The sequence below is a fragment of the Ursus maritimus genome, unplaced genomic scaffold (assembly GCF_017311325.1).
Source record: "Ursus maritimus isolate PB19 unplaced genomic scaffold, ASM1731132v1 scaffold_5, whole genome shotgun sequence".
In the NCBI taxonomy this organism is placed as follows: Eukaryota; Metazoa; Chordata; class Mammalia; order Carnivora; family Ursidae; genus Ursus; species Ursus maritimus.
In genome coordinates this window covers 56,419,061-56,440,260 of record NW_024426663.1, presented here as the reverse complement: position 1 = coordinate 56,440,260, position 21,200 = coordinate 56,419,061, and the positions used below count along the sequence as shown (strand labels likewise).

Here is a 21,200-nt window from a genome sequence, read left to right as displayed (position 1 = left end):
ATGCTCGAAACACACCTCCCTCTCCGACCACCATGCAGCGCCTTACCCCCACTTGGAAAAGATGCTGCAGCCGCAGGTAAGGAGCACGGCAGGAAGCCCGGACTCCCGGGGGAAGCAGCATTGCTCAGAACTGAATCTGGACTGCCTCCGAGCTGTTAAAAACCAATGCTCATGGTCTCACAGTTGTGCACCGGCCTCCAAAGACTAACGGATCCCTCTCGCTAACCCGATAGAACTTGCTACTGCATTCGGCCGGAGATCACATTTTCCACTAAACTCCTGCCAGGAGATTAACACTCAGGAAGAGCGAATGTCCTTAGCAAGAGGATGCCTGGAACACCAAGAGATCCCAATAACAATAGACTATCGATGTTGTTTTAGCCCAAGGTCAGGACTTGTGCCTCTTCTCCTGGCCTTTTGGGAGACTGACCTGACTTTCCGCTAGAAGCAGATGGATGCCACCTTCATCCAAGAGTCCTTTCTATTGGCACGCCACCCATCTCTAACTGTGAGGCTTATCTTTTAGGGTACACGATAGGAACTGGGGCCAAGAAATACTCCTTCTGAGAACAGGAAGAAAACCTAAATGGGATGGGGGGGGCATGCTCTGTGAAGGTCTCATGGGGTGCTGATGTAAGGCTTCCGGAAAAATCCCCGAAGGACGAATGATGCTGTGGAAAAGGGGGCTGATTTACCCTCACTTCCAGATATTACCCTAATTCTGGGTATGGAGAATCCTGACGAAGGGTCCAGACAGTGGCCCCACTTCCAAAACGCAGAAAAAAACAGCCTTTTAGCATCTGGAGGGTAAGAAATTGGAAACCCAAGGGACCAAAATCCCAAAAAGAAGGGACAAAGACACAAACCCACAACAGCCACATTTCCCAAATTCTAAAGCTACAGGAGCCCGCACAGAAGCCAAGCACAACACCACTCTAATGCAGAGCCAAGTTCTGACCATGTCATGGAGCTGATGGGATGTAGATGAAGGCTGGACTCTGCCGGGCAAGAGACGCCCCCAGCAGCAGGCTCTGTACTGAAAGGCATGGCGGCAGTGATGATGGGTAGACCGTCTTGCCAGAACTCCAGTCCAGCCTTCAGTCAATGCAGGCTCTCACTGAACTGAAGGCATCAGCCCCCATCTGCCTCCCAGAGAAGAGAACAGTATCCTACAGATCTTCCCCCTCATTGTTACAACCCATGTGTGCTTTCACAAAGCCCATCTTTCCTTAGCCTGGAGTTTGGAACTTCAGGGAGAATAGAGCCAAACTTCCCAGACCCCTGATTCTCCATTGGAGGCGGGGCGGTGAGCAGACCCAGGCTGGGTCTGTGGAGCCTTAGTGCTCTCCTAACGCTCTCCTCGGTCCAGCCAGGATCCAGAGCCACACTCTGCAGGGCACGGAGTGTGCACATCACCGATACTCACATTATTACCTAGCCTTGCTTTCAACAACCGGGACAGGACTGTATCTTCAAACACCAGCCGGGAAACGGCACCCAGAACTGTTTTAGAGGCAGCAGAGCGTCAGAGCTCTGGGCTCAGAGCCCCTGGAATGAAGCCCAGCTTTACCCAGCCTGGCTGGGTGACCCCCACAAGTCCCAACTTCTCAGCACCTCAGTGTCCCCATCTGTAAACGCAGGATACCACTTTGTGACCATGGGTTAGATCAAGGATGTAAAGGGCTTACAAAGCACCTTGTACATAACAGTCACTCAGTGTGTGCCAGCTATGATTTCATGGAAGCTTTAGCGGTAGGTTTAGCGGTAAGCTCAGAGCACTCATCACAGCATTCAGAAAACCAGTAAGACAAGTGCACCGCAACAAAACTGGCTTTGTCCACACAAGGGACTGGGGAAAATGGATACCTGTACCATCTCGTACAGGTGCTGTTAGCCAGATGTGCCTACTTATACTAACAGTAATTTAAATAAAGTAAAAAAGTTAAAAGAGAGTTTTCCACTTATACCCACCCCACTGCAAGCACTGAACAGTCACATGTGGCTGGGGATGCCGTGGGGGAAGGACAGGTGCAGAGTGTCTCCCAAGTGCCAGATAACAGCGGACGACATCAGCCATCCCTTTGGGATTTCCAACTTTTTGGAGGTTCATCATAATATCCTGATATCTGATACCCCTACTCCTTCCCTTTGGTGTTTTTCAGTTTTTGGTTTATCTTAGGAGGAGACATCCAGATCTCATGACCCCAAGATCACGACCTGAGCCGAAACCAGGAGGCAGCCGCTCAACTGCTCAACGGACAGCACCACCTGGGCGCCCCCCGCTTTGCTGTGTAAAGATGGGTTGAGGAAGAAGATCCCACGCCTGCTCAAGCCGGGAACCAGCCTCTCATGCCAAGCCACGCACACAGCCAGCAGGGGGCTGTGGTTCATGGGTTTGCCTCGGGAGCAGGTCCACACGGACACGCTGACTGACAGCCCCAACTCGGAAGCTCGGGACAGAGCCCTCACTTGCATGCCTCTTCAGATGCCGAGCAGCTTGTATCAGGAGAGGATGTGGTCTGTTTTCCTGATGGGAGTGGGATGTGGGCTCCAGAGTCAATCTCACGTTTGAAAATGGAAAATTAATGGCATCTATTTCTTCTCAATTGCCATGCACACCATCTATTCTAAATGTTCTCTGAGCAGAAAAAATTGCCAAGTCAACTTGCAAAGGAAATGAATCCCTGTCTCACACTGCAGGATAAATTAGTCAGTCATGTTTAACTAAACCCTGACAGATGTGCAGGTAATCTGTATCTTTAGAAGACTGCTGAATTTCCCACAGGCTTTCCAAAGTACACAGGCTCTGGACGGCTGATGGAATCAGGCACTGGAATCTCAAAAGAGCGAATGTGTCACTCAGGGAGGAGCGCACAAGCAAGACGCCACTGGCTTGGGTGGAGAGAGATCAGAAAGCCAGGACAGAGAGAGGAGGCACTCAATTAGTGAGCCCTATTCACTTGCTGTGTCCTCCACTGAATGGTCCTTATGGGGACAAAGTCCGGCACAGTGGGCCTGGAGCTAGATACGTCCCAGAGAAAAAAATAAAGTGATAGCCTGCAGAGCACTATTTGTTCAGACTGGGGAGTCTAGCCACAAAAGACATGCTGGCAATGAGCTGGGGGGTTGGCAAGGGGAGAGGATGCCTGCCTTTTAAGGTGCCTATCACAGCTTCTGACAAAGGGATGAACTGAGGATTGATGTTTTCAGAAGTGGGGGACTGAAAGGCTACCTCCCACACACTCAGTTCCTTCCTGGGGAAAAATAACTTTTGGGAAAATAAAACGTTTCTAAAACCAAATCCACCTGTCACATTCACGGGGTGTCCTGAGGGAGACCGATCCTTGTGATTCTCCAGAGAGGCACCTGAGCTCACCTCTCTTCCTGGTGACAGAAGCCGGTACTCAGGCCACAAGCACCAGCACCCACAGAGGAAGACACGGTGCTGTCCTGGAGAGGACTTGGTTCACTCACGCAGGCCAGGACCTGATCCCCTTGGTCACCGGGTTACCTTCCAGAGCAGATGACCCAGCCTGTCCTCTGCGTTCCCTACCTCTCATTCCCTTCCATCCTGCCTTCTGCCCGGGCTTCGGCTCACTTCCTCCCCAGCATCCCCGCCAGCATCCTGTTCCTCAGTGATTGCACACTTGCCTTCCTGTTACTCCCCATCTTTTTTACGCGATCTCAGTCTGCTCCGGCATGGCTGGAGGGTGGCAGCATCCCTGCCTCCTCTGTGGCCGGCAAATGGCACTACCAGGCACTCGTATCTTCAGGGCACACTCCTGGGAAGTGTCCCAGGTCCCTACAGAAAGTTCCCCACCTCTTGCTGGCTTTACTGCCCTCGTTCCCGTCCTCATCCCCACCATTACCTCCCACCAAGAAGGCTGGATCGGGATCCTCATTGGTCTCCTGTCTTTTCCCCCACTTTCCCCTTCTCCCTTCTCCAAAGCCCTCTTTCTAAAGTGATCAGATCACTTTCCTGCTCAGCTACTTCCGACGCTCCTCCTCCCTCTGCCGGCAAATGCAAATCCATCATGTGGCCTGTGCAAGATCACGGTGTCCTGGGCCACCTCTGGTCTCCCTCCTCTCCTCCCTGGGCTCTGAGCCCCACCCTCACTGTCCTTTCCAGGTGCTGCGCCACCCTGAGCACCTTCCCCTCCTTGTCTTGCTAATGCCAATTTCTCTGTCACATCTCTCACGGGAGGGGAGTTTCCTTCTTACCCCTCCTGGGCTCCTCGGATGGTGTTCATCACACCCGCACGCTCTCCTTCCCCGGCCCTCTTCCCCTCTAGACGGTAGCGGCATAAAACAGCCCGAGTCTGGCTCAGCTCATGGGGCCCAGCATCTTAGGCAGCCAGCTCCTGGCATGAGTTACGACCCTCTTGTTGCCTTTCGCAAACTTCAATTTACCCATCTGCAAAATGGCCTAATACAGCTCAGCTCGTAGCATTATTGCATGGAATAAGATAGTATCCGTAAAACATAGCTCACAGCTACTGGCGTATAGCAGGGACTTAACAAATTTATGTTCCTCTTCCCATATCCCAACTGTCTGCATAATGTGTTACCATTTTATCCTTACGTACTTTTAAGCCTCAGGAGATGCTTGTGATACAGAAAATAATCTCTCTCCTTTACTTATTTTGTAGGTGGGTCAGTATAAGTCCACGAGATTCGACTTGCAATATATGTCTGCCTTCTCCCAAAGAGAAAAGCTCCACGATGGGAGGGTTTGGCCTGACTTCCCCATGCCTGTATTCTCAGCACTTACCGAGGGTGGACATATACTTTTCTAAAATATAGGTATTAAAAGAAAACAGGAATGCACGAACACCCCGGTTGCAAGCTCTCAAAGTCACACAGTTACCAAGTGACGACGACAGGATTTGGATCCAGGCTGTTTTCTTTCGGGGCCGCCCCTGGGTACTGGACTGGCTCTTGCATTGACTGCGCTTGTGGGGAGCCCGTACTAACGGAGGCAATTAATAGACTTGGTCCATTTTCTGGGTTGGAAAAAATCAAGGCATCAGGCCCTCCCATGTAAAGAGAGCTCTGCCAGGGATGCAGGGGAGGCGGCCGGCTGAGTGTTAGCGAGATGAAATGAGGCTCTGCCTTCATTCGCTTGGGCGTGAGGACAGCGGTCCTGTGGAAGGAGCGCGTAGCCTGCTGCCTTCCTGTTATGTTCCCAGAAGCATGGATCACATGTGCAGCCACTGGGGCTTCATTAGAGAAAACTATAGTGCCGCCGCACATTACTCCAAAATGTACAAAAAGACAGCTCTCTCCCCCAGGAAAGCACAGCGCGCAGGCGAAGGGCCCAGGTAATTTGGTGCTCTCCCAGTGGACTTCTCCTGTCTGTGTGGAAAATATGAACAGAATGCAATAAGCAAGTGTAAATGAGGCACAGCGTCCATGGAAGGTACATAGCCCAGGGAAGAAAATGTGATCGCTTTCTCCACCTGGGCACCATCTCCCTGCTCCGCCCAAGGCCTGGGGCTTTAAGGGGCTTGGGGCTAGACCGGATCTGAGTGCAGACAGTGTTCACACAAAGCAGGAGGACATCATGAGTGACCCAACTAATGGCTGTGAGAGGGAGGCACTGATGCCAATATGAGAGGGCAGAAAAGCGATCCCAGGGTTCCTGCAGCCCCAGTGAGGCCCTGAGGGAGGAAGAAGGGGTCTGTCATCTATTAGCATCTGCCTGTGGGACAGTGAGCCTGGGCAGAAGGTCCTGAGGGAGAGAGAGTTGCTTCTCACGTGAGTCTCAGTCAATGGGTTCTGCCTGCCCCTGGCCACCATGGCGCCATCTTCCCTGTCTCCTTCACACAAGGCCGAGGGCCAGAGAAGAGCTGGTGAGCAAGTTTCAAAAGGTAATGGTTCTGGAAGTGGGGAGCCAGGAGCCAGGAAATCCAAGCTTCTTTGCAAAGTGCTCCCAAAGGGAGGAACTGGTGTTTCAAGCTGGTCTTGGCTTACTGAGGACTCTGGGGGATGAAGGAGATTCTATAAGGTATCCTTGGAGGATGAGATAGAAAACCAGAGGCAAGGAGACAACCAGAAGGATAAAACATACTTGGATGATAGAAAGTGCTGGTAGGGGCGCCTGGGTGGCTCAGTCGTTAAGTGTCTGCCTTCGGTTCAGGTCATGATCCCAAGGTCCTGGGATTGAGCCCCGCATCAGGCTCCCTGCTCGGCGGGAAGCCAGCTTCTCCCTCTCCCACTCCCCCTGCTTTGTGTTCCCTCTCTCTCTGTCTCTGTCAAAGAAATAAAATCGTTAAAAAAAGTGCAGGTAGGGACAGAAATACTGTATTCACAGCTACAGTGTTAATATCTAATAGTGTGTGTGTGCGTGTGCGTGTGTGCCTGGATGTTAAAATCCTAACTGAAGCCCCATTTGAACACCCAATCGGGGCTGTTTGAAAATGGCAAATCTGACACGCAAGCATCGTAAGCTACCTGTAAGCCTCTGCCAGGGCACCGATTACTGGTACGCTCTTGTAACTCACGAAATCCTTCAGCTAAAGGGCCCAACAAGAAAACACGTCACCTGTCACACGGACCCACTGCCTTCTGCCACCCAGGCCTCACCAAACGCTTAGCTCAGGATTCCGGAAGAAGTTAATATGAAAACAGCTCGAATTTAATTTAAACTTTAGTGCCTCTGAAAGTAATTAAGGAGTGGGGCCAGACCCAAGTTCTCTCCCGAGCAGGCGGGGGGGCCTCTCAGAAATGGAGACCTTTGAAAGTAATCTTCAGCCCTCCTAGGTGCTGTTGTTCTTAATTACTTAATCAAAGCAACACTGGATCGGCGCCCTCCGAGTGCATGCAATTAGCATCTCCTGCAAAAAGTCCAGCTGAGCCTTCTTCAGGGCAGAGGGTAGAGGACGAGCGGAGCCAGGCTTGGGGCGACCACAAGGACACCATGTCATCTTCAGGTGGATGCGGGCTCCTCCTCCCGAGTGGGCCTGGGGCCCTCGTGCGCTTGCACGCTGAGCACACAGCAAGTGGCCTGGGGTTGGGGTGCGTGTCGATACGCTGAGGAGGGGTGCTGCCCTCCGTGAGAGCTTGAGCGAGCGGGAGAACGAGCGAAGTTACAATCCCCCCGGAACATCCGCTCTAGTAAACGAACTCCTAGAGGTGAGGGTGGATTCTGCTTAGCAGAGTTGCAAAACCAGGCACCAGACCCTGGGTAAAGGGATCCTGGGGCAGCAGAAGAGCAAAACGAGGCTCTGGAGAAAAGCCAGAGCTGAGCCTGGTCTGCTCTGCCCTCCTAGCTGCCACTGGCCAAGTGACCGTTTCAGCTTCCTCGCGGGCAGAGGCAGCACGAGGCGCTCGGAGCATGACGGGAGGACTGCACCGGAAAGCACTCAGCGCTCCCGAGCTCTCTGCGCTGATACCGCCGGTGTTTGTGCACACGGGCAGCACCGTGGTCCACCGAAGGGCACACTATGGAAATCAAGATCACACATGGGGCATTTTCACACCAGATGACTGCCTGAAGCCAGCCAGTAAGATACGAATCTCCTCTGTTTTTTCCAGAGGTTAGGTGACATCTCCAAGGTCCTACAGATGGTAAACGGCAAAACAGAGATTCAAATCCAGGCCTCGGAACCAGCAGGTCACGTGATCGGCTCTCCTACACAACCCCAGTGCCTGCACCCACTCTTGCACCAGTCCCCCGGCAGGCCCGGGAGCCTCTTCCACCAGATAAAGGTCCTGCAGGTGAGTGGGTGAGCCCGGGCAGCCCCGCGCACACTCCCTCCCCAGCACTCAAATAGGAGGGGGGTCCTGAGGCTGAGAGCCCAGGCCTGCGGGTCTGACAGCCCTCGGTTTGAATCCCAGCTCCCAGAGCACGAGCTGTTGTTCTCCACCAAAGTCCCTGCTCTTCCCTAAGCCTCTTTTTTTCCACAGTAAAACAGGGATCCTAAGAATATAAACCTCACCCAGTTGCGGTGAGGATTTGCTATGAAGATTAAGGTTTCAACAACCTCTACGACATCGGCCAAAGCAACCTTTTTCATGACACATCTCCAAAGGCAAGAGAAACAAAAGATAAAATGAACATGTGGGACTTCATCAAAATAAAAAGCTTCTGCACAGCCAAGGAAACAATCAAAAAAACTAAGAGGCAGCCCACGGAATGGGAGAATACATTTGCAAATGACACTACAGATAAAAGACTGGTATCCAAGATCTACAAAGAACTTCTCAAACTCAATACGTGAGAAACAAATAAATCATAAAATGGGCAGAAGATATGAACAGACACTTTTCCAATGAGGACATACAAATGGCTAACAGACACATGAAAAAATGTTCAAAATCATTAGCCATCAGGGAAATTCAAATCAAAACCACACTAAGATACCACCTTACGCCAGTTAGAATGGCAAAAATTGACAAGGCAAGAGACAGTTGCTGGAGAGGATGTGGAAAAGGGGGATCCCTCCTACATTGTTGGTGGGAATGCAGGTTGGTGCAGCCACTCTGGAAAACAGTGTGGAGGTCCCTTAAAAAGTTAAAAATTGAGCTACCCTATGACCCAGCCATTGCACTATTGGGTATTTACCCCAAAGATACAGACGTAGTGAAGAGAAGGGCCATATGCACCCCAATGTTCATAGCAGCATTGTCCACAATAGCTAAATCGTGGAAGGAGCCGAGATGCCCTTCAACAGATGACTGGATTAAGAAGCTGTGGTCCATATATACATTGGAATATTACTCAGCTATCAGAAAGAACGAGTTCTCAACATTTGCTGCAACATGGATGGCACTGGAGGAGATAATGCTAAGTGAAATAAGTCAAGCAGAGAAAGACAATTATCATATGATTTCTCTCATCTATGGAACATAAGAACTAGGAAGATCGGTAGGGGAAGAAAGAAAGAAAGGGGGGGTAATCAGAAGGGGGAATGAAGCATGAGAGACTATGGACTATGAGAAACAAACTGAGGGCCTCAGAGGGGAGGGGGTTGGGGGAATGGGATAGGCCGGTGATGGGTAGTAAGGAGGGCATGTATTGCATGGTGCACTGGGTGTTATACGCAACTAATGAATCATCGAGCCTTACATCGGAAGCCGGGGATGTACTGTATGGTGACTAACATAATGTAATAAAAAAAAACATTAAAAAAAGAAAAGATTAAGGTTTCAGAAACCAACAGGCAGCCACGCCTGCCCACCTTCACTTCTGGGGAACTCCAGAGCTGGGAGTGCTCACCCCTGGGAGCGAATAGATAATACACTCCCAGCCTAAGCAGATTTAGTGACCAGAAACACAACTGAGGTTTCCCGAGGGGATTTCTAAAGCTTAGATGAGGTGAATCCTCATTTCTTTTTTTTTTTTAAAGATTTTATTTATTTATTCGACAGAGATAGAGATAGCCAGCGAGAGAGGGAACACAAGCAGGGGGAGTGGGAGAGGAAGAAGCAGGCTCATAGCGGAGGAGCCTGATGTGGGGCTCCCATAACGCCAGGATCACACCCTGAGCCGAAGGCAGACGCTTAACCGTTGTGCCACCCAGGCGCCCCTGAATCCTCATTTCTAATTGGAGATTATCTAACGAGATTTTAGCCAGGTTACACCTGCCCAAATTAAATTGCATTATTATACGTAAATCTGGTTTTTACTTTTCAGTGCCTAAAACATCAGTCTATACGTGTGTTCTCTTGTCCTGGGAGAATGCACCATTTTATGCAAAAACAGGCCTGAGCAGAGGAATTATTCAGAAGCTTGCTAATAAAGTCCTTCTTAAAAAGTAATCTTTGCAAGAGCTTAAAATACTGACATGAAACTTGGAGGAAAATGAGTTAAACTATTTAATGGTGGAACCTACAAGCAAAGATGGATAAATTTCCCCATTAACCCCATTACAACTATTCTTAGTAACCCGATTTGAGGAGACTTTAATGTTTCCCTTGATTCGAATGATAATCCTTCATCTGGAAAAAGAAGTACGTTTAGAACTTACACCACATTTGTAAATGTGCATTAGTGGAGTAACACTTATTTTTCCCACTGAATAATCCAGAGCAGGGAGGGTAGCTAGATGAAATAAGCTTTTAAAGCTTCGGATAAAATCCATAGCCTTTTCTTCACTCCAGGGTAAAACAAAAAACAAACAAAAATAGTGGATGTGCAAACCACTGGTTGGAAATGCCAACCCTGGCTTTAACCCTGCCTGTTTCGCAGGCACTGGGTAGGCACTGCGTTCCAAGGGACTCAGGAAGAGGTTAGCAGTGCTGTAGAAAACCACGCCATAACCTGCAGCTCCACTGCAGGGCCTCATGGCCCTTGACCAATAAAGACACAATCAGAGAAATGACAACTGCTCTTTTCACCTAAAATCAGCAATGGCAGGTGCTTCAGGACAAGCTGTGGGATACAGGCTCAACGCAAACTTCTTCGAGTAGCAGGAGTGGGCACAGCCCTGGGAAAGGGGTCAGCTTGGTGATGGTCAGTCCCTGTAGGGACCATTCCACCAAAAAGAGGCAGATGGACAGTCACTTTGCATTTTGTTCATCTATTAGCTCGAGTGGCTGATGACAGTCTGGGAAGGCTTCCAGGAGGAGGCAGGACTTGAGCTGAGGTCAAGTGCAGGGAGGACTTAGAAAAGAAGAGGGTCCAGACAGGTCTTCGAAATAATGAGGAAGCCAATTTGAACGAAGCGGCTGTTTGGTTTTTAAAGCTGATTTATACTTAAGATTAACTCTGTTCGGATTCAACATACCAACTTTAGCATGATTAGATATAATTCTAAATCACAGACGTATATAAAAATCAAACCTACATAACCGTGTGTGTATATAAATGCATATAAATGTAAAATGCTCTGTATCTCTCCTTCAAGATATTCCAGTATATTAGAGATCGTATAAATGCTTACATACATTCCAAGAACCATCTTCCGACCAGGGGGCACTGACAGTGCCAGGATTAATACAGGAACCTACTATCTGCAAGAGGTTTTACTGACAGAAACCTTTTTTTTTGAGAGAGAGAGAGCACAAGCAAGAGCAGGACCATGAACAGGGGGAGGGGCAGAGGGAGAATCTGAAGCAGGCTCCATGTCCAGTGTGGACCTTGACATGAGGTTTCATCTCACGATGCTGAGATCATGACCTGAGCTGAAATCGAGAGTCAGATGCTTAACTGACTGAGCCACCCAGGCCTGCCCCAGAAAACATACTTTCAGGGTACAAATAAGATGCAGCTCCACTCCTACTTATCAATTTCTATCCAGTTGAACAAATTCAACATCCAAATCTGGGCATTATAAGCTGGCGAAGGGTAGTAAGGAGGGCACGTACTGCATGGTGCACTGGGTGTTATACACAAGTAATGAATCATGGAACTTTACATCAAAAACTAGGGATGTACTGAATGGTGACTAACATAGTAAAAAATATTAAAAAAACAAAAAAATAAATGTAATTTAAATTTCTATGTTTTTCAACACCTAAGGCATCAATACATACATGTATGTTTCTTCCCTTAAACATGAAATAAACTTACACTGTTATTTGATGAGTCAGGAAGCCACAAAAGGTTGGTGGAGGACATGAATGCCAAACTTGGGCCTGGATATCTGATCCGGATATTCTAGGATGTGGACGGAAACTGGGATTGCCTCTTTAGTTTGGGGGGCGAGAGGAGGTTGCCAGCGTATCTCCGTTCAGAATTAGGTGGGGGACCAGGAGATTTGGGCCAAAAACAGAGACACATGAGCTCTTCTTAGTTTATTTCCTCTCACCACTGCTCCCTCTCCTAGACCCGAATGGAGGGTGATGTGGGTATATGGACTGATGGGATGGAAGGTAGCACCACACCCTTCTTTTTTTTTTTTTAATGATTTTTTATTATATTATGTTAGTCACCATACAGTACATCCCCGGTTTCCGATGTAAAGTTCGATGATTCATTAGTTGCGTATAACACCCAGTGCACCATGCAATACGTGCCCTCCTTACTACCCATCACCGGTCTATCCCATTCCCCCACCCCCCTCCCCTCTGAAGCCCTCAGTTTGTTTCTCATAGTCCATAGTCTCTCATGTTTCATTCCCCCTTCTGATTACCCCCCCTTTCTTTATCCCTTTCTTCCCCTACCGATCATCCTAGTTCTTATGTTCCATAGATGAGAGAAATCATATGATAGTTGTCTTTCTCTGCTTGACTTATTTCACTTAGCATTATCTCCTCCAGTGCCGTCCATGTTGTAGCAAATGTTGAGAATTCGTTCTTTCTGATAGCTGAGTAATATTCCATTGTATATATGGACCACAACTTCTTAATCCAGTCATCTGTTGAAGGGCATCTCGGCTCCTTCCACGATTTAGCTATTGTGGACATTGCTGCTATGAACATTGGGGTGCATATGGCCCTTCTCTTCACTACGTCTGTATCTTTGGGGTAAACACCCAGTAGTGCAATGGCTGGATCATAGGGTAGCTCAATTTTTAACTTTTTAAGGGACCTCCACACTGTTTTCCAGAGTGGCTGTACCAACTTGCATTCCCACCAACAATGTAGGAGGGATCCCCTTTCTCCACATCCTCTCCAACAATTGTTGTTTCTTGCCTTGTCAATTTTTGCCATTCTAACTGGCGTAAGGTGGTATCTCAGTGAGCACCACACCCTTCTTATGACAAAGGTCCAACAGTGCCTCCAGGGCTGCCAGAGTCTCGGGTAAGGGGTAGAGGTTGGTGCTGGGATTGAAAACTCCCATTTGGGACTGAGGCCACAACGGAATGGCCCTGAGGATTCCTGGAACAGACATGGCCTGGCATCTTCACTTTCATGCTTCTGGTGACAAACTGACAGACAACCCAGTCACATAAAGCAGAATCTGAGGGAGAACTGCCTTCCTGAAACCATAAAGGGTGTCTTAAGCTATTCCAAGTCCGGCCAGGTTCAGTGTTTGACTCACTGTTCTCCTCGACCCTCAGACCGTGTAACTCCCTCTAAATTTACCTCCGCTCCAGAAGCCTGAGGACATAAATAGGTAGAGTGACCCAGCAAGAAAAGCAGATGGTATCCCAGCCCCATGGGACCCCCGGTGGGTTCTGAGAGGACCTCATGCCTGGCACAAAGATGAAATAGTAGCTACTCTCATTTCTATAGCTAGAAACACTACTATCTTTGATCGAAATTGCCTGTTTAGAGACCTAGTATCTAACACGGCAGCATGACAAAGCTCGCAATTTCCCTTCCCCTCCTAAATATCATGTAATCAACAACGTAGATGGAGTAAAATCATAAATTCCATTTTTAGTAAGACTACAAGGGAGACATGAAACACCTAGCTTTCAACAATATGGCAGAAGCAACCCACACAGAAGTAAAATGTCCACGGCCAATTAAACAAAAAAATCAAAACCATGTTTCTGACAGGCAAAGGGCTCTTCCTGAAGTCACAGCCCGGTATTTCGTGGCCAGCAAGGACTAAGGGACCTAAAGGAAAAGATGGGGTGCACATCAAGCAGAAACTGCATGGGAAGAAAAACCAATAAAAAAGGCAGAAGCGTGGAGTAGCCTAGGGCAGCAGGCCTCAGAAAGTGCCCAAAATTGTTCATCCTGTGAGCGGGAGGCTCAATCCAAAGTTCAGGTTCAGTTCTAGCAAAAAAACGGGAGAAAGGATGAACAGAGCTGTTTCATAGAGACAGAAAAGACAGAGCAGCCATTTTATCAGGAAGCCCTCGTTCACAGGTGACTCAGTGAAGCAGAAGCTTTGGATTGTGAACTCTGCAAAGACAAAAGGTTCCTCCCTTCCATCTACTGGACTCCCTTTGCAATAGGCAGGCTGGTCAAGTGTAACTTATTGCAATAGTAGTTTTTTTATTTTTTTTTAAGATGCTGGCGTGTTCTCTTATATATGAAGAAACTATGGAAAAGAGCAGTAAAACTTGGCACAGAAAACTCAGCAGAAAAAATGGAAAAGGGGAAAATGTGGACCAAGTATAACACCATGAATTAAAGTGAAGCAATCACCTTTATGAAGAAAGAAAATAAAACAACATACAAGAACTCACAGATGAAGAGACACTAGAGGAAATGGCACGTGAGCATTTGGATACCAGGAATAAAAGGAGGAAGAAAAAGCAAAATCATCAAAATGAAGGCACAGTGAAAAAAGCACAAAGGAGCGCAGACACTAATTACGAGGGTGCACAATATGACAAGGAAAGATGGAAGAAATTACAAAGGATTAGAAAGTAAATGACAGCTCCAGAGAAGAGGCAAAGGAATTCCTACACGTATATAATGGAAGCCTCTGGAGCAACAAGAGAAGACAATGGAACAGGGAATATGTTTTAAATATAATTTGGGGTGCCTGGGTGGCTCAGATCATGATCTCAGGGTCATGGATTCAAGACCCACACCAGGCTCCCTGCTCAGTGGAGAGTCTGCTTCTCACTTTCCCTCTGCCCCTCCCCCTCCCCCAGCTCATGTGCTCTCTCTCTCTCTCTCTCAAATAAATAAAATCTTTATAAGGCGCAGCACTAGTGAGGGAAAAATCAACCCGGAATGGTCAGTTACTAATGAAGTTACTGGATTTTAAAAATAAATCCTGACACAGCAGCAGAAAAGATATCCAAGAAACATATGAGAGGAAAAATAACAAGGCTGCTGTCAGATTTCAAAACAGCCGTATTCGAAGCCGGAATCTGGTGGAGCAACATCTAGAAGAAAGTCAAGAAACTGTTGAACCCAAACTTTTATATCCACATGAACTACCTACTAAGAATGACTACTACAGAAAATCCGTTTTAAGCATATAGTAACTTGGGGAGTCTGGTTCCCATGAGCCCTCCAAAGGAGCCAGTGGAAGACTCCCTGGAGTCAGCTATGCAGAGGACTTGGGAAATGCATTTATTTATGAATGAACAAGGGGGGAGATTAGAGTGACGGATAGTGATGTGATGGTGACTAACATCATAAAAAAAAAAAAAAAAGAAAAAAATAGAATGACAGATAAGAATCCAAAGAGGGGGGAAAAAGGAGGCGAAGGGAAGAAGATGCGTTGTCGGACAAGCGTGCTGACTGCCCCGTATATAGTTGAGGGATGAGATAAAAGCATCAAAAAATGGCAAATCAAGTAACAAAAGAGTGAATATGTTTTATAGAACAAAGGGAAACCCTAAGAGGAAAACTATGTTAACTATTATCAAGTGACAGAAGGGAGGTGAAGTGAAAACAGGGGAAGGAAAGAGAAAGGAAGAATCCTATTAATATTGCCATTTAAAGTGATAACAACCCTGATTGTCAGAAGAACTGTACACAAGCCCCCCCATGCACAGAAAATGGAACATATAGTGGGGAAAAAAATAATAAAGACAGAACCAGGAATAACTGAGTTAATAGAACCAAACATAATTTTTTATATCAATAAATCAAAATGGGTTAGACTGTACACATGCCCCCCCATGCACAGAAAATGGAACATATAGTGGGAAAAAAATAATAAAGACAGAACCAGGGATAACTGAGCTAATAGAACCAAACATAATTTTTTATATCAATAAATCAAAATGGGTTAGATTTGTTCTCTTAAAAGGATAAGATTTGATTTTCAGACTCAGTCACAGAGAAAAACTCAACCCCATACAGGTAACAAGAGACATGTAACAATGGCAAAGTGATTCAGAAAGGTTACTAGATAGGTTTGTTTTTAAGATTTTATTTATGTATTTGAGAGTGAGTGAGCACGCATGAGTAGGGGGAGAAGCAGAGGGAGAGGGACAAGCAGCCTCTGTGCTGAGCACGGAGCCCGGCACAGGGCTCGATCTCAAAACCCTGGGATCATGACTTGTGCCAAAACCGAGAGGCAAACACTGAACTGACTGAGCCACCCAGGCACCCCAGCTGCTAGATACGTTTTGACTCCAAAATCCCACTTTGGGACCATGCTCTGCAAGTACGCACGTGTGCGCGTGTGAAGTAACGTATATCCGGCCGTCCATCACAGCATTATTTGAAATCGCAAAAGGCTGGAAATAACTGAGACGTCTGCAGTTACATCATTACAGCACATCCAGCCGACGGAAACCCTTAACATCTATATGTATGACATGCGAGGATCTCTAAGGTACCTTAAGTTAAAAAAGCAAAGAGTATCATATGCTACTATCTGTGTTAAAAGGGGGGAAATACTTGTTACTTCAAGATACATCAAGAACCTCTTCAAGGATCGTCTCTGTTTCGTGGAGAGTGGGAGCTGGACAGACAGTAGACAGGAAAGGGAGGGAGAATTCCTGTATTCTTTGTAACACTCTCCCATTGTGATGTGAATATATACCTCCTTGAAAAATTAAACTCTGCTCCTTGTCTGTTTCCCCCACAAAACTCTCCGTCTCCTTGGTGCTGAGCTCAAGGCCCCAAACCACAGGTGTCCAGAGGTTTGTTGACCGGAAGAACAAACAGACAAAGCAAGGCACGGCTGCAGCACGGGTGAGAGCCCCAGGGCTATGACCGCAGGAGTCCTGGGAGCTGCGTGACTCGGGACGGTGGGTGCCACCCCATCCGTTCTAACGCCACGTGCTAACATTTTTCTTTTTCACCCAAAGGGGGAAAATAATCCCTAAACTCTGGATTTTTTAAATCAATATAATTTATGTGCTGTTCTCCATCATCCTGTCCTGTGACCTTGGACAGGTCTAAATCCAATTCCAGCGCTCCCCGAGTCAGACACTCTGGGGGATGCAGAGATGATTAAGACACTGCCCCTGCCTGGTGCTCAGGCTCCTCTCTCCTCATTTGTAAAAGGAGAACGTTTTCCCTCCACTGAGTTGGTAGAATTTTAACGATGAAGACGTGAGCCGCTTTCTCTCCCCGAACACTCCTTCCTGGAGAACCAAGGTCCAGTTCAAGTATGTGTTCATCTGTGGCATCTTCCCACCACCCTCCAGGAGGATCTGACTGTCCCCCTTTTGGGGTGTCCCCAGGGCCTCAAACTTCCGGTTCCGCTTTTCTGTGCTACGCCACAACCTGTTTTGTCCTTTCTGGACCCTGAGAGCCAACATGGCAAGGATTCTGCCATGGTCCCAAGTGTAACTATCCCCAGTTCCCGGCAGAGTGTCTGGTTGCAAACAGGCACGAGGCTGAGGCAGCAAGAAAATAAGATGAATACCTGGAGCTCTGTGAAAGCACTGCCCCCATCACCATAAAAACACCAAGAATAAACACGATGAACAGGTCAAATAAAAAAGTGGCTGGTTTTGTGTCATGGAGGATGGATACAGGGGAGTCCTAACTACCACCAAGACAAATAGCTTCCAGCCAAAAGAAGACTGTGGGGGGGGAAGAGGCTGGGGGGATACACAGGTGTGCCTGACTCAATCATGGCGACTATATACAGAGACACACGGTCTCCGTGAAGCCTCAGGATGCCTGGGAAGGTGATCCTATTCTCCACCTCACATTCGCATTCGAGAATATCGAGACCTACTCATGTGGGAGACCCTGCCCATTCTTACCTCCAGTCCCCTCAACGCACTCACAAAGGCCAAGGCTGCCATTTGAACCCTGGACAAAATGAGTCAAGCCATGCTCTTCCCTCCACCCATGCTGGCTTGCTTATGGGAAGGATGGCCTCATTCTTCCTTCACAGACGTCAGCTCACTCCCTTGCCCCAAGCAAAGGAATTAAAAGGAAGCCCGGCAGCTCTGACTGCAAGGGTCCATAGGCTGAAACGAGGCCCATGGGCGTCCAGATCGGCACTAACCCAACTACTACCACCACAAACTACCACGAGCCTGGCAGCAGCCAGGGGTCCCTGGCATCTCATTTTCCTATTTCTTTGTGTATTGTGACTGGGGGATGCTAGAACGATCCCACACACCTGGCTGGTTTCACCACTGGCTTCTCACTCCTGTCTGCTTAGTTACCACTAAGTAATTTCGTTTATCTGTGTCTCTGCGAGCTTATTTGGAAACCATGGAACGCTGCTTACAGAAAATTAAGCTTCATTTTCTTTAAGCACCCAGCCACTAGCACAGGCAGGAGATGGTGATTTGGAGGTAACTGGCTTATGCATATGTAAACATGATGCATTTAGCAAATTATGTAGACTTCACACTTCAGAGCACTGAAGAAAACAGAAGCACCTTCCAAAGAAACTGGCACAACAGAGTCATTCCGAAAAGAATACAGAGTTATTGGTTTGTAAGAACAGTTGAACTCAGATACGAATGGAAAGTAATGGTTTACAGTGTGCAGCCTGGGGTGGCCACCAGCCCAATGTGAACAGGTCTCATTTTAAGCGGTGTTAAGGCGTCTCTAAGGACTTCCAGGAATTATAGCCCACAGCATGCCTCGAGATTGAATCCGCGGTGTGATGAGGCTGCACGTTTCCAACTCGACTCCACTGAGACTCTTCTGCTTCACACAATTTCCCAGCATATGTTTTTCTTCTTGGGCCTAGAGAGAAAATTCTAGGTTGACCTCGAGCTCAAAAAGCATGGCAACCACTGAAGTGCCCTTACTGTCTGTGACACACCTTCCCCGTTCTCTGCTTGGGCGGCTGCTTCGGTCTCTTCCGAGATGTCACAGGCAAGACGTCACAGGCGCCCGAGAGGTGATCACGGGTCTCCCTCCACTAAGGGTAACCTTACGAGCCGGCGTGGGGGACGTGAGGACTGCTGGACGGGACGGGAGAGAGTCCTGGGCTCGAAGGTTTCCAGTCTGCACACCGGAGAGAGTCTGCACGTGCTGCCTCCAGCACTGACCTGCACTGCTCCAACGGCCAGCTGTGCCGCCTGCACGGGACGGTGGCAGCTCAGCGTGGGTCCCGGTCACCCCAGTAACCGCAGGAGTAATCCCTTTGTCCCAAGAGCTGCCGTGTATTACATACCGGCTAGCGCTAACGACCGCTTTGCCTTCATTGCTTTCATTTCATTCCGGGGGCAACTTGTCAGAGTCCTTATTCTCTTCCTGAGGTGGCAACTGGAGCGCAGAGGGTTCAGTGACTTGTTTCAGCTGTCACTGAGTGCTTATTCTATGACAGGTGCTACGCGTACAAGGAGGATCTCACCGAATCCTTACGCCTATGAGGTAGAGAGGCGGAGACTTGCGTTAATATCCACTGTCCAGCCTGTGAACTGGAAGAAGCTCTAAGCGAGAGCCACATTCGGGTCACAGCCACAGCCACGTCTGTCCTGCTGCGCCCCACGTTATCACTATTTGAGAGGGGCTCCCCGTTGCCAGAAATGAAGATGAGCCAGGGAAGGAGCAAGTGGGGCATGTGGGAGTCACGCGGGTCTCTCCTTTCTCTCCCGAACTTCCTCCCAGCCACAGAGGCTTGCACGCACACGATTCCAAGGGGTAGACTTGTACATCCTTACCACTCTCGCAGCCACTTTATAGCTATGGAGACTGAGCTTGGAGAAGTTATGTCAACTCGTCGAATTCGGCCAACTATAAAGCAGCAGGCTCGGGGTTTGCACCAAGGCTGTCTGACTCCGGGCCCGTACTCTCAGGCAGGAGGCCCTGCGATAGTTCATCTCATAGTCAGGGACATGGTGTTGGTGGTCCAAGAGCTGGTTCTAATTATGATGCTGTCTGTCTGATGAGGAACACACCCTGAAAATGATGGTCCTTTAGTCGATTTTACATGAGACGTAAGTCAAGTGAGCACTGATGGCTGCCAAAACATAGCTGTACCATTACAAACAACTAGAACACTTCTAACACTAAAAAAAGATAGCCATGAAACAAACAAACAAAAAAACCCCAAAGCAACACAAAGCAAACCTGGAAGCCAATGTCCAACAACGGGAGTTAAATTATGGTTTACAAATAGGTCAGCCAACGGAGAAGCCATTGCAAAGTCTGACCAAGAAGGACGGCATTAAAATACTTATAATATATTAAATGAAAAGAGCAGAATGCAGAAGTGTCTATGGTTTATCTTACTTTCATAACATGTAACTGGGGAGTGTGGACACGTGGAGAGAGACACAGAGATAGAGGTGAGGCAGAGAAGTGAAATTATGCAATAAATGGTAAACAGGGGGTCTAGTGTGTGGGGGCTCATCTTTGTTCCTGCTCTTTTACCTGTGGCTGTTTCCTAATGGTCTGTAATAAACAAATATCCATTATGTTATCATTTTTAAGACCTTGTTTTTTAGGCCTAAGAATGTGTATGGAGGTGAGGGTAAGACCAAAAGAGAGTCAGGGGCGCCTGGGTGGCTCAGTCAGTGAAGCGTCTGCCTTCAGCTCAGGTCATGATCTCAGGGTCCTGGGATCGAGCTCAGAGTTGGGCTCCCTGCTCAGCAGAGAGTGTGCTCCTTCCTCTCTCTCTGCCCCTCCCCCCAGCTCATGTTGCTCTCTAATAAATAAAATATTAAAAAAAAAAAAAAAAGGGAGAGAGACTCCAGTGAGGCTCAGAAAAGGTTGCTGGAGACCTGAGCAGCCTTTCCTGGAGTCCAGAGTGCATGGATATTTCCAGAAAATAGTTTCATGGTGAAATTCATTTGGCAAATATTCTTTCTTTGGTGACCCGAACTGCAGAATCTCACGTTACTGAGAGTTGATTTAGATTGGCGTGAGCTGGGGGATCCTGAATTCATATGACCACAGAATACTTGTGAGTGTGTGTAGGACGTAACATCTTGCAGCTCTGAGGAGCCCACCTTGGGAAGCGTTTGCTTAAAGCTCATTCTTTATCTCTACAATCTATGCATAGTCCAAATGCCAACCTCTGTCTCCTAGGAACTCCCTTCTCTAACACCTATGACAGTAATGAAGTTCTTCCTCTCAGCATCTCCTGTAAATATTTTCAGAATTGAAGTGCAAGCAGAATAAATATTCTTCCTCCTTTTACATGGGGGGACACCTGGATCTGTGGGCATCCTCTCAGGCCAGAATCCTTGGTGACACACGAAACAGAACATTTCTTCAAGACTGCTGCTGCCAACACAGGTGTGATCCCCGAGTGGTACACTTTCTCTGAGAACTTGTTTGGCACCCTCCCAGCAAGCCCGGATACTTCTCGGAGGAGGTCAGCAGGTGGCCGAGACAGTGGTGGCTGATACGCCGGAACCGTGGGCTGCAGGGCATTACAGATGGCTCTGGTGATGCGGGTTCCTTGTCGAACCCAGTTTTACTGGGCTACGTGGCCCCCGGTGGTGTAGCCTCCAGACATTCAGATTTACATACATGTCCTTGCTAGTCCAATGGTGGAGGTCTCAGGGCATCAAGAT

General features: G+C 48.1%; 1 protein-coding gene across 1 annotated transcript in view; it reads right to left on the bottom strand.

Moving 5' to 3' along the window:
- The window catches only part of SPOCK1 (SPARC (osteonectin), cwcv and kazal like domains proteoglycan 1), a 266,304-nt gene that overhangs the window by 15,266 nt on the left and 229,838 nt on the right, over window positions 1-21,200 (bottom strand). The gene's annotated exons all lie outside the window — the stretch shown is intronic.